The 10947-nt window shown below is 39.4% G+C and overlaps 1 long non-coding RNA gene across 1 annotated transcript; it reads left to right on the forward strand.

Annotated features, from left to right (window-relative positions):
- The first annotated feature begins 3129 nt into the window (after positions 1-3129).
- LOC113881962 lies at positions 3130-8382 on the forward strand. Its single transcript, XR_003508231.1, has 2 exons — positions 3130-3753; positions 8254-8382. It is a non-coding gene; the product is annotated as an uncharacterized LOC113881962 (long non-coding RNA).
- Positions 8383-10947: the final 2565 nt, after the last annotated feature.

A 10947-nucleotide genomic window follows, 5' to 3' on the forward strand; every position in this document is an offset into this window, starting at 1 on the left:
GAGGATGAGATGGCTGGATTTCATCACCGACTCGATGGACGTGAGTTTGAGTGAACTCCGGGAGTTGGTGATGGACAGGGAGGCCTGGCGTGCTGCAATTCATGGGGTTGCAAAGAGTCAGACACGACTGAGCGACTGAACTGAACTGAACTGAATAATGAATAACCATGGGATATCATGCTGAAGCTCTATTTCCACTAGTTGTACCTTCATGGGTTCCTGTCAAAAGATGGAATAAAAATAATGAGTAGATAACAATACTTCTTTTCTCCTTTTCTCATTCGTATATAGCTTTTAAAATATATAACCAAAAAATAGAGCCATATAAAAGAAAAGAATGCAGAATTGTATGGAAATGTAATCTGAGTGAGTCAATATTTCCAACTTTCATAAGACCTACTTAAAGTTATTAGCATGAAGAAATATGCTCAATAGACCTACAGTTCATTTTCATTGAAATATAGTTTGGTTTTAAGGTGGTTCTTTTGATCTGTAATTGGTATCTATCTCCATAGCAATGGTACTTGTTCACAAATATTCTTGCCACAAGTTTATCTAATTTTGTATCTGCAATTATAAGGTTCCTCTTGACCATTCATCATTTCTCCTTAGTACAAAACTTTGTTTTCTTTAGCATTAGTAATGTGTTAATTCTAGAATCTGGTGATTTTCTGGTTTATTTACAAGAGTGCTTTTAACCTATGATTATTTCCTTTGTTTCCCCCCTGTCTATGTCTCTCTTACAATCCTCTTACTTTCCAAATTTTTGTTGATTTTCAGATGTTTTACGTTATATCAGTTTGAAAATAGAAACCCCTTCCAGTTATTTGAACAAAGGGAATTAAATATTTTTAAAAGTTAACTAGATATAAAGTTGTTAACCAGATAATTGAAAAGGTTAAAAGAGAACTGTAGAAATCAGCAAATGTTTTCTATATAGGACCAGATAGTAAATAGTTTGGATTCTGTAGGTCATCAAGATTAGCTGAGACTCTGCGGTTGGAGCAAGAAAACAGGAGCTTCAGACAGAAGGATTAAGCCTGGGTATGTTCTAATAAAACTTCATTTACAAAAACAGGTAGCAGGCAGGGTTCAGTCACAAGCTATAGTTTGCCAGCTCCTGCCCAATCAACGAGGTAGCAATGGTAGGAAGCAGCCTCCATTAGGATTGAGAAAACAAAAAGACAAAATTGGATTGTTACAATCTTGAAGTTTGGAAGAGGGGCCTCATGAGCCCGGAACTGAGTTGCCTGATAAGGGGGGAGGTTGGTGGGGGCCAGCTGGCTGCTAGGGATATGATCAAGTTGGTTCTGTCAGTATCAGAAAAACTGCACACAAGGCTCAGTTGAACCGAACAGCCACTTACCAGCTGAAGATGTGCTGCTGGGGAGATGCTTAGGACAAGGGCGTCAGCAAGCGCATAGGAAGTTCATAGAGAAACAAATAAGAACTCACAAGTATTCTTTTATTTGTTTGTTTGTTTTGATGTTTTAGCATTACTTCATATTTTTTAATTGGGGGTATAGTTGTTTACAATATTAGATTATTTTCTACTGGACAACAAAGTGATTCAACTACATGTGTACACATATTCCCCTCTCTCTTGAGCCTCCCTCCCACCCCTTCCCCTCATCCCACCCATCTAGGTCACCACAGAACACCAAGCTGAGCTCCCAGATGGCCAGAAGGCACATGAAAAGATGCTCAACACCACTAAGTATTAGAGAACTGCAAATCAAAACTACAGTGAAGTATCACCTCACACCAGTCAAAATGCCCATCATCAAAAATTCTACAGACAATAAATGCTGGAGAGGGTGTGGAGGAAAGAGAACCCTCTTGCACTGTTGGTGGGAATGTAAGTTGATACAGACACTCTGTTCATTTTTTGCTTCTGTAGCCTTACATTCCTATCTGCACTTTCTCTGCCCTTTATTGGCTGATCAATCTGGCAAAGCAGAAACTCGGTTTGCAGATACCTAGTGTAGACTTCACCACAGGCAGAAGAAGGGCAGGTATGGAGCTGAAACACAATCACTTAATTGGTACACATTGCCAAAACCCAAGACTTTTTTTAGTCCATGTTTTAAGATTGAATTATGACTGAGAACCCTCTTATAGTATCATCTTATGTCGACACAGAGGACTTTTCCAGGTTGGAATTATGTCTAGACCACTCCGCCCACCACCAATAAACCAAATTTTGATAATATAAAGAATGAGCATCAGTTTAGAGTCCATAAAATTTTGCTAATGTAGAAATATTGGTGGAGTAGAATCCATAAAATATGTACGTATGTACTTCACGTGTAACGCTGTTTGTGCACACGAGTAAACATGTATATCAGTGTAAGGTCCCAGCTCTTTATTCTTGGAAAGGATGACAGTTTAATCTGAAAATATTTCTATTTCTTCTTAGGCATTAAAACAGGATCTCGTATTGAGCATTGCTTAAATCCCACAATACTAGTAGTTTCTGTTATCCAAATTCTTGCTTGGAAACAAAATGCTAGCAACTGTATGTCAGTTCTCAATTTCAAATGCAAAAGCCCTGGAGTGATTGTTTATGAGAATATTTAGTTCTGATTGATTGATCAGTTGATTGATTGGATGATTTATTGATTGACAAGTGATGAAGCATGCTGGAAAGAATCAGGCAGGGCTATTCTGAGAAACATTCTTTGAAGACATTTTAAAAATTACTTTGTCACTCAAGAGAAAAGTCTCTAGAATGATGCACTGAATCTTTGTGCTCTGAACTGTCAAAATGGCTTACGTGTGGATGACCTAAGCACCTGTTTATCCTTAGACAATAAATAGTATAGGACATATGAATTATTCTGATTTCAGTATGTAAATATCTACTAGTCTTGCATAAGAACAGAACTTCCCCTCAGCTCTACCACCTGTGCTATATTTCACAGTTTTGAAATTTTCTCCTTAGTTTGTTATTTCAACATCTTTCACACTAGTTGGGCTACATTCCTCTCTTGAATAATGTTTTCTTAATGCAGCATACCTGTACAACATAATTGACACCCTTACTGTCACTACAGCAGAGGAAATGCCAAAGTTGAACTAAAACAAATCCTCAAGCCATCTATTATATTACGTGCCTAGTGATGGCTTCCAGGTACCTATTTATATCTCCCCCTTTAAATATTTCATAGCTCCTCTATTACTGATAAGAGTTCATCCACAAGTTTCCCAGGGGGAGCTTTTCATAATGTACATAGGATATCATTTCTGGTGTTGGGAATCACCATATATTATTTTTTATTGCAGAAGTTGATAGAGTCTCAAGAAAAGTTACCTGGTGAAGAAATAATCAAGAAGATTCATAATGAGTCATTCGTGCAACTCTGCACAAGATTTTTTTTTTTTTTAATCATCGTGGAAAGTGTTGGATGCATCCTTCATACATTGTTTCTGGATTTTTTGAAACAGAATGTTCCGAATGTGTCTGCCTTAAGGAGACTGAGGATATTAATGCCTTAATATTTTCAAACCACTACATATATTCTCACAGCAAAAAACAGCCTCATTTGTAAAATGTAATCTCAAGAAAGAGAACTACACACAGAATAAGCCAAGCCAGAAAAAAGTTGTACTTGCTACTACAAGAAGCCATCTTGCATGATTAACTAGCTACCAGATTGTTGATTTTTATTAACTCTCTGTCTCCTTGGCCACAGAAAAGATATTTTGATCCCAATGTCTTCTTTCAAGAAAAGCTGAGTGTGTCTTCCATGGGTGAGTGGTTTTAAAATCCCACAGAATTGACACATTTTTCAGTCTGTTCAGCACACATAAGTGCTCAAAATTATGAAGATTTGGGGGGTCATAATTTTCCCAGCTGGATGAAGTGGATAGTGTTAAGAGGCCTCATAGATCATACCATGTTGTCATTTATTATAATGTTTTAACATACTTTGTCAAGAATATTGGGTGGGGTGATTTATTGGCTAGGATTGATTGTGTTGCTAATAGTGCAGATGGCTTGAATTTTGGAAGGGGGAAATTTCCCATCACTGAGCATGAAGGAATAAATGCTGGGTTGCCAAGAGACAAAGGGACCTTCACTCAGAGAAGATTCATTTACCTGCCGCATGCAGACAGCATTCAAGAGGTAGTTTTTGTTTTCCTTCAAACTACGCTTTAAACTCTTTTTCTTGCCTCAGGGCGTGGTGGACATTTTATATACCTGAAATGTTTTTCCACAATGGAGCCAACATTTGTCAGCTCTCCCTCTGGGACAACATGGACAGGCTTTCAGAGTTTCTCTTCGGTTTCTGCTACAATTACCAAAACCATGACCTTGCCTGGAAGGCTTTTTGCAGCTGAATGTCTGGAGCTCGACGTCTGCATTGACTTTCAGTGATTTTCTGTAGGCTCACACCTGGAAGCCATCACCTGCAGATGCCCAGCTGCGATGTGCTCTACCCTGCACAGCAGTGCGGGTGTTAATGGAAAGGCATTGACCTACCGGGTGAAACAAACAAGACAGACCCCAGATTGTCTCATGTGATAATGACACTGCCTGTCTGGATCTGATCACCACGACTGTTCAAAAATTCAGATAAGACTATAGGAATAAGAAGTGCAAGCAAAAAAAAAAAAAAAAAAAATCCATGAATAATAAATAACTCACTTTTGCTTTTTTCTTCCTAAATGATACAATGACAAGTCACCCTGCCTCTCTCTGGTTCTGAATTATATCAACTTAAAAGTAGGGTTTTGGAAACCAGGACCTCAGTCTTTGCCATCATAAATTGACAGTCCTCTGGTACTGGATATTTACTCTTGCTGCTGCTGTTAAGCCGCTTCAGTTGTGTCCGACTCTGTGTGACCCCATAGACGGCAGCCCACCAGGCTCCCCTGTCCCTAGGATTCTCCAGGCAAGGACACTGGAGTGGGTTGCCATTTCCTTCTCCAGTGCATGAAAGTGAAAAGTGAAAGTGAAGCCGCTCAGTCGTGTCCGACTCTTAGGTACCCCATGGACTGCAGCCTACCAGGCTCCTCCATCCATGGGATTTTCCAGGCAAGAGTACTGGAGTGGGGTGCCATTGCCTTCTCCAACAATTAGAGAATCTAAATATAAATAGGGTTTCCTCAGTGGCTCCGCTGGTAAAAAAAAAAAAAAAACCCACCTGCCAGTGCAAGAAGCAACACAAGAGACGTGGGTTCAATCCCTGGCTTGGGAAGATACCCTGGAGAAGGAAATGGCAACCTGCTCCAGTATTCTTGCCTGGAAATTTCCATGGACAGAGGAGCCTGGCAGGTTACTCTCCATGAGGTCACAAAGAGTTAGACACCACTGAGTGCACATACACATATGCACACAAATACAAATAATGTGATAGCAACAGTGCCTGGGAAAATAAGACTAGGCATCCTAATTTGAAGAAGCCTTAATTTTTAACATGTTTGAGGCTGACTTCATGTAGCTTACACTAAAATATTTTACTTACAGCATTAGTCACTTATGCACTAGGGATTTATTCTTCAAACTTATTTATAAAATGAAGCCCTCACTGTTTAAAAAATTGGAGTTGTAATTAATTGAAAGGATGTGTCACCTGTTAAACGCCTCTTTATCAGAGGAAGAAAAGCACTCAACCCGATGGAAAGATACAGAGCTTGAGACGTTTCTCTAATTGAGAGCATCTCCTGGTAAATGAATGGGATTTTGCAGGTCTGCTCCTGTACACAATCATTCTTCTACACACAGTTATATATTCTGGGAAAATTTGCAATGCTCTATTAAAAGTTTTTTCTTCTTTTTCTTCTGTACACAATAGGGATAATAAACAGACAATGCTCTTTGAAGTAGAATAGAGAATGACTCCATGAAGTCAGGGGGCAGCATGAAAGAATGTAAAGCAAAAGGTGAAAAACTTGACTAACAGCCATTTGGGGATAAAAATGTGTGTTCATGGGGATTCCATTAACTGATCAAAGAGTGATGTGTGCACACACACACATTTATAGAGCCTCTTACACTGGAAGGTTAAATTTGCCTTTCCATGTGCTTTATCAAATGGGCGTGGCCAACATCTCATCGCCACCAGCACGCCTATGTCACATCAAAGCATATTTGTTCAGTGCAGCTCTGTAATTCATTACCTAAATTTCCTATCTCATATGTAGTTCCTTTTGCTCACTGGTTGATGTTTATTCCTTCCTAAGAGCAGAATTCCATTTGCAGAAGGAACAGCCTGGTTCATACAAGTTCAGATGAGGACAATTATTTCCACTGGTGAAACCAGACAGAGAAGTGTTTCCACCCCAAGATAAGAGAAATTTGTCTGCAGACTTGCATCTGACATCTGGTATCTGGTTCTAGATATTTTCAGTGTTTTATTGAGCCTAAAATCCAGGTCTACTTGACTCAACATTCACAACTAACAAAGGACCATTTATTTTTTAGTAACATTGCTGGCATGTAAAATGGTCTAATAATAATCAATTCTCTGCTTGATGCTAAAGCTGAAACTCCAGTACTTTGGCCACCTCATGTGAAGAGTTGACTCATTGGAAAAGACTCTGATGATGGGAGGGATTGGAGGCAGGAGGAGAAGGGGACGACAGAGGATGAAATGGCTGGATGGCATCACTGACTCGATGGATGTGAGTCTGAGTGAACTCCAGGAGTTGGTGATGGACAGGGAGGCCTGGCGTGCTGCAATTCATGGGGTCACAAAGAGTCGGACATGACTGAGCAACTGAACTGAACTGAACTGAACTGAAGACTCTGCTGCTGCTGCTGCTGCTGCTTCTGCTAAGTTGCTTCAGTCGTGTCCGACTCTGTGCGACCCCATAGACGGCAGCTCACCAGGCTCTCCCGTCCCTGGGATTCTCCAGGCAAGAACACTGGAGTGGGTTGCAATTTCCTTCTCCAATGCAGGAAAGTGAAAAGTGAAAGTGAAGTTGCTCAGTTGTATCCGACTCTTAGCGACCCCATGGACTGCAGCCCACCAGGCTCCTCCGTCCATAGGATTTTCCAGGCAAGAGTACTGGAGTGGGGTGCCATAATCACTTACTAAGACTCTAGCACCTACCATTTACTGTGCTAGGAGCTGGAGATTTAGTGACAAACAAAAAGATGAGCGCCTACCCTCATGATGTATTCTAGGTGATCACATAGGCATACATTTGTTCTCAAGGCTCTCTGTTTGGCCATATTTGCAACACTCAAGTTCTTTCTGACCTTAGCCAGACATGTCTGGACTGTGCTATACTCAAGGTTGTGGGACCAGGGGTCGGGGGCAGCTGCATGAAGGAAGCAGAGGGAGAGATGAATAGGCCTAAAATTACTTCTGATATCCACCCCTATTTTCACACCCATTCCTATTCAATGACACCATACTCTGATAAATCCTAACTGAACTAAAATCAACAGTATCACATCCTTTCTATTGCCCAGGTGCCAGTGTTAGCAGAGCTTACAAATCATCTCAGCCACCATCAAAGCCACCTGTGTGACCCACACTCTGATGGGGGAACACCACGGGGAGAGCACGAATGGTATTTTTCATTCCATAACTTTGTGTGCCGAGATACACTTGATTACCCTAGCGATGTTTACCTTTAAACAGGATTAGGTTGATTGAGGACGCAGGTCTCTCTCTTCTGTCCTTTGATCAGCTGGAAAAAAACTGGATGTTGTTCAAGATAATAAGCTAGGTAAATTCTGTAATAACTCAGAGTCCAAAAGTCAGTGCATAAACATGTTTGCATCCAATACTTTGACTCCAAAAAGGAAAAAAAAAAATAGAATGTTTTAATTTCTGTTTCCATGCCTCTGCACATGGGAGCTTCGGGGGTCTTGTTTCATAAGCATAATGAATCAAAAATTTTTTGGTCCTCTACAACAGTGAAACCCTCATCTGGTGAGCATTATCTTGAGACCCAGATCTTTTCAGTGAGAATTTCAATAGGTGAACTAGAAAATGATCAGTGAGCAATGAGAACTATTATAATGGCAACATCATTTCAGATGAAGCCTTCAACATCTGTTTCGCTTTCTAATTACAACACTCCCTCCTGACACCCAGGCTCACCATCACCACCATAAATCACAATCATAAAAAAGTTTAAAAATGAAGAGATTTACATAGTTTTAGGTGCTCTGTATTCAGAACCACAAGCAGGTTTCAATTATGTTGCCCTCATGTAGCAGATGAAATCAGGTGGGATGGAAGGAGAAGAAAATAGACCTCTATACTAACCATGCAATTCATTTTTCCACAGATTTTCACTAAGCTCTCATGTAAACAGAAGTGGTACTGGGAGGAGAAAAAACCACCAGACAGCAGAGAAGAAAACAACTTTGGAAAATTCTTTCAGCCATTTATTAATAAATATTTGTCCAAAAACCTACTATGCAACAAGCCTGGTGCTGGCTTCTGGGGACAAAGCAGTAAACAAATCATACTCCTAGAACTGACAGCTTAATTCTTGGAAGACACATTAAAAATGATTGCACATATAACTATATAATCACTACTGAGAAGTTTTAGTAAAAGAAATCTGCAGGGTTCTATGACAATGAAACCTGCAACAAAAATTCCAAGAAAATAGCAAAACCCCAAGGAGATCGCAGAAAGACCAGGAGAAGCATTTTTATGCTGACTTTAGAAACACCAGCAGAGCTATATTTCCAGGATTTTTCATTTTCTTAAAAATCAATAATTAGAAACAGAAAACAGCTACGGTAATTTCAATAAAATATTGTAGATATAATTTATAGATTTAAATTTCCAAAATTTCAGGCTTAAAGAATGAGAACACTCTGTAATATATGTTTGCTTTTATACCAAGAAGTACTATGTCTAAGGAGGACGGTATAGCAGTATTCTCCAGTATTCTGGAGGATATGGAGTACAGGAGGGTACTCCAGTAGTCTTGCCTGGAGAATCCCCAGGGACAGAGGAGCCTGGTGGGCTGCCATCCATGAGGTCACAAAGAGTCAAACACGACTGAGCTACAAAGCACAGCACAGGACTACATCTAAAGTCTTAGACTGATTAGAATAAAACACTCTAATACACAAAAATAGAACCATGAATTATCCTAAACTTGATGACGAAAGAAGAGGACACAGATAGGACCCAGAGCAAACACATCCCTATTCTAATATACTGCTGCTACTGCTGCTAAGTCGCTTCAGTCGTGTCCGACTCTGTGCGACCCCATAGACGGCAGCCCACCAGGCTCCTCTGTCCCTGGGATTCTCCAGGCAAGAACACTGGAGTGGGTTGCCATTTCCTTCTCCAAAATTATAATATAGGGTTGCCTCAATTTCTTGGAGAGCAGAAAATTATCATTGAAATAACAACAATACAGGACTATGTATATAATATTAGATACTATTATATTTTGTGTTATATTTTGTTATAACACTTCATGTACATTTCTAAATCCATTCATATTCATGTTACATGTCTCATTGTATATGCTGCTTAAGTCTATAATATATTGTCTTAATAAAAGAAGGTAATGCTACTGTAACAAACAATTCCTGAATCAATTATTTAAAATTCTATCAAGCTACCAACAGTATTTTTCACAGAACTAGAATAAACAATTTCACAATTTGTATGGAAATACCAAAAAACCTTGAATAGCCAAAGCAATCTTGAGAAAGAAGAATGGAACTGGAGGAAGCAACCTGCCTGACTTCAGACTATACTACCAAGCTACAGTCATCAAGACTGTATGGTACTGGCACAAAGACAGAAATATAGATCAATGGAACAAAATAGAAAGCCCAGAGATAAATCCACGCACCTACGGACACCTTACCTTTGACAAAAGAGGCGAGAATATACAATGGAGAAGAGACAATCAAGTGGTGCTGGGAAAATTGGTCAACCACTTGTAAAAGAATGAAACTAGAACACTTTCTAACACCTTGCACAAAAATAAACTAAAAATGGATTAAATATCTAAATGTAAGACCAGAAACTATAAAACTCCTAGCGGAAAACAGAGGCAAAACACTCTCTGAAATAAATCACAGCAGGATCCCCTACGACCGACCTCCCAGAGTAATGGAAATAAAAGCAAAAATAAACAAATGGGACCTAATTAAACTTAAAGCTTTTGCACAACAAAGGAAACTATAAGCAAGGTGAAAAGAAAACCTTCAGAATGGGAGAAAATAATAGCAAACAAAGCAACTGACAAAGAATTAATCTCAAAAATATACAAGCAGCTCATGCAGCTCAATACCAGAAAAATAAATGACTCAATCAAAAAAAATGGGCCAAAGAACTAAACAGACATTTCTCCAAAGAAAGAGACACGTGTACTCCAGTGTTCATTGCAGCACTGTTTGCAATAACTAGGACATGGAAGCAACCTAGATGTCCATCGGGAGATGAATGGATAAGAAAGCTGTGGTACATATACACGATGGAATATTACTCAGCTATTAAAAAGAATGAATTTGAATCAGTTGTAATGAGGTGGATGAAACTGGGGCCTATTATACAAAGTGAAGTAAGTCAGAAACAAAAACACCAATGCAGTATATTAACGCATATATATATGGAATTTAGAAAGATGGTAACGATAACCCTCTACGCAAGACAGCAAAAGAGAGGTAAAGAGCAGACTTTCGGATTCTGTGGGAGAAGACGAGAGTGGGATGATTTGAGAGAATAACATTGAAACATGTATATTACCATATGTGAAATAGATCACCAGTCCAGTTTCAATGCATGAGACAGGGTGCTCAAGGCCTGTGCACTGGGATGATCCTGAGGGATGGGATGGGGAGGGAGGTGGGAGGTGGGTTCAGAATGGGGGACACATGTACACCCATGGCTGATTCATGTCAATGTAAGGCAAAAACCACTACAATTGTAAAGTAATTAGCCTCCAATTAAAAAAATAAATTAATTTAAAACAATATATAAATAAAACTTATTGACGCAACAT

This window comes from Bos indicus x Bos taurus, chromosome 23, assembly GCF_003369695.1.
Source record: "Bos indicus x Bos taurus breed Angus x Brahman F1 hybrid chromosome 23, Bos_hybrid_MaternalHap_v2.0, whole genome shotgun sequence".
In the NCBI taxonomy this organism is placed as follows: Eukaryota; Metazoa; Chordata; class Mammalia; order Artiodactyla; family Bovidae; genus Bos; species Bos indicus x Bos taurus.